This window comes from Halyomorpha halys, unplaced genomic scaffold (assembly GCF_000696795.3).
Source record: "Halyomorpha halys isolate HHAL.00 unplaced genomic scaffold, Hhal_1.1 Scaffold827.1, whole genome shotgun sequence".
Lineage (NCBI taxonomy): Eukaryota > Metazoa > Arthropoda > Insecta > Hemiptera > Pentatomidae > Halyomorpha > Halyomorpha halys.
Window position 1 is genome coordinate 94676 of NW_027116393.1, and position 3065 is coordinate 97740.

The 3065-nt window shown below is 37.7% G+C and overlaps 2 long non-coding RNA genes across 3 annotated transcripts in view; one reads left to right on the forward strand and one right to left on the reverse strand.

Annotated features, from left to right (window-relative positions):
* Positions 1–3059, forward strand: part of LOC136797226 (uncharacterized) — a 31502-nt gene extending 28443 nt beyond the window's left edge. For both annotated transcript variants that reach the window (XR_010845062.1, XR_010845063.1), the window contains exon 3: positions 34–3059. This is a non-coding gene — a long non-coding RNA (uncharacterized lncRNA). The remainder of the gene's footprint in view (positions 1–33) is intronic.
* LOC136797227 (uncharacterized) overlaps positions 1–3065 on the reverse strand; it is a 113357-nt gene that overhangs the window by 68662 nt on the left and 41630 nt on the right. The gene's annotated exons all lie outside the window — the stretch shown is intronic.

Genomic DNA, 3065 nt, shown 5'->3' on the forward strand with positions numbered 1-3065 from the left:
TATATATATATATATTGTGATTTTATGTTATAGGAGAGAGAGATGATGGACGCTCATCAAGTATGATGGATGATACACTACTACATCTGTCCATTGACATCAGAAATATCAATGAAACTATTGAACTTCTGGAACATGGCGCTGGAATCAACAGCAGAGGAAAAGATGGATCCACGCCTCTCCACATTGCTGAATAGAAGGGCTACATAACTATTCTTGACGAGCTACTGGAAAGAATGCAACTGTTGATATAATAGACAATGATAATAACGCAGTAATACATTATTGAACATTTTATGGGCATCTGAATGTTGTTAGGGCACTTCTAGATAAAGGTGCTAATATCAATAGTAAAGGATATTCTGGTTTGGACATCACTGCATAATGGTGCCATGCTTTGAAGATATTGCTAATGTCCTTCTGGAAAGAAATGCAACTGAGGATATAGGAGACAAAAGAAATGAAGATACAATACATCTTGCAACAAATGAAGAGGATCTGAATGGTATAAGGGCACTTCTAGACAATGGTGCTAGTTGTAACACTGAGGGATATTTAAGTAGGATTCCAATGCACATCGCTACCATTGGGGGTCTCCAAAGATATAGTCAATTTGCTACTGGAAAGAAATGCAACTGCGGATATAGGAGACAATGCTAATGATGCTCCAATGCATCATGCAACAGAGAATGGGGAACTGAATGGTGTAAGGGCACTTCCAGAACACGGTGCAGATATCAATAGTTTGGGATATTTTGGTATGACAGATGCATTTCGCAAAACCTACTAGGCCAAACGGTGCTCCATGTAGCCGTTGATGAAAGTTACGATGCTGCTGTTGGCTATTTGCTATGCCAGAATGCAAGTTTAGGACTTTAAGATATATTTTGCTATACTCCTCTTCAAAGAGCCGCTGATAATCTAAATATAAACTTAATAAATACCTTCTTGGATTACGGGGATGGCATTAATAGAAGAGGTTGTAATAACATAACAGCTTTATATCTAGCAATAGAAAAGAACAAAACTGAGTTTGCTGAATTTCTTTTGTCTAAGAACGCTGACCCCAATGTGATGAGTGAGGAAGGGAAAACACCTCTAGATTTAGCTTATTCCAAATCATCTGAGGAATTAATTAAATTACTTTTAGAACATGGTGCAAAGGTAGAAGATAAAAGTTTTTTAGGATCAAAAATTCTGTTCAATGCGGTTTCAAACAAATTGTTGAAACTCGTAAATGTCTTATTGAACAGAACAGAACATTTTGAATCTTATCCAACTGTTATTCTTAACTATGCCATCAGAATGAGATATCTTGATGGAGTGCAACTACTCATCAAACACGGAGCAAATACAGAAAAGAAAGATGTTCACGGCAATCTTCCTCTTTCTTCAGCTGGAATGTCGAAAAATGTAGAGATGGTTGAAATAATTCTGCAAGCGAGTGCGCGGAAAGTTGCAAGTGCGAAATTCACGAAGTTTATAGATGCACATTCTGACATAAAGGTTATTACTACTCCGAATAACGTAATAGAGATCCATACGTTAAAAGCACTCCATATTGCTTCCTTCCGAGGACTCACGGAAATAGCCAGGCTGTTGATATGCACAGTTGTGAAATGGCTTCTAAATTCTAGAGCTAATTAGAATTCTAAAGATATAAACAACACGACTCCTCTACACTTTGCCAGCAGACTTGCTTCGATTCAATAGCCCAATCAATATTACTTCCGCAACCTCCAGCTTCCTTTGACTATATCGGTAAAGATGGATACACTGCATATCACTATGCGGGGTTGAGCGATTCGCAGGAAATAGTGAATTTACTACTAAAACTTGGTGCTAACATCGAAGCAAAAACTAATGACCTCAAATCTCCGCTAAACTTTGCATCTCTCGAGGGTCACAAGGAAGTCGTGGACATGTTATTGAAGGGGTAGATATTAATTGTATGACGCCATTGCATTTTGCTGCATACGAAAGACATTCAGGAGTGGTCCAATCGTGTATTAAATATGGACTATCTCTCTTTCATGGAACCATAAACGGTTGTTTATGTATAAAAATACGTTTCATTGCTTGCTGAACGAATTCCTCTTGATTCAATAGATTATTGATTGATCCTCTTGAATCAACTCCTGACTTCTTTGCATATTGGATCTAGAAACAATACCACGAAATGTGTTGAAGTACTTCTGTCATTTGAAGCTGATATATCTTATTGCTAAATCTTCCTAAACATTACGGAGTATCAGATGGTAATTTGGAAATAGTGTTGATGTTACTTAGGAAACATTGTGGGCTTATCGGTGGAGTTAACATTGAGGAAGAAACTCCTTTGTTCTTGGCATCCAGGGAAGGCCATACTCATGTTGTGGCATTGCTTTTACAGTTCGGAGTCGAAGGTTTAAGGCCTGATATAAAGGGAAGGACACCTCTGCACCGCAGTGTTACCAAAACTAATTCGAGAGTTCTGAATTAACACGGAGATGGAAGATAAATGGGGCTTCACTGCATTGAACTACGCTGCTTCTTGGAGAGGACACCAAGAGGTTATAGGGTACCTTTCGACTCCCTTGCTGAACATCACATTAACATCTTATTTCGACATGTCAAATCCCTCATAATAGTTTATATTAAAAAAAATTTATAACGCAATAGATTTACTTGCAGCATTGGGGAATATTTATCTTATTGAGATCATCAAGATCTGGAGAAGGAGAAATCTGTGTTCTCTCAGGAGAGTAAAAACTAAAGCCCCTATATTGGATGTATATATTACAAATAATAAGGCTAGTACATCCAATAATCTAGTGGTTACCTAACCATAGCGGAAGAGGAGTGGATGGTATGGTGACAGTGCTTCTGCCAACCGTCAATAAACGTCTGCTACTTGAGGGCCTAGTACCACCGAAACTTAATCATGGAAAAGAATAGAATACTTTCTGTGTAGTTCCTTCTTTGGATGATCTTTCTATGAACAGGGATTTAAACCTTTAGAAATTATAGGACAATTAGACCTTGTGGAGGTGTCCATTTTTATAAATTGGGTAATATAGAAAAAC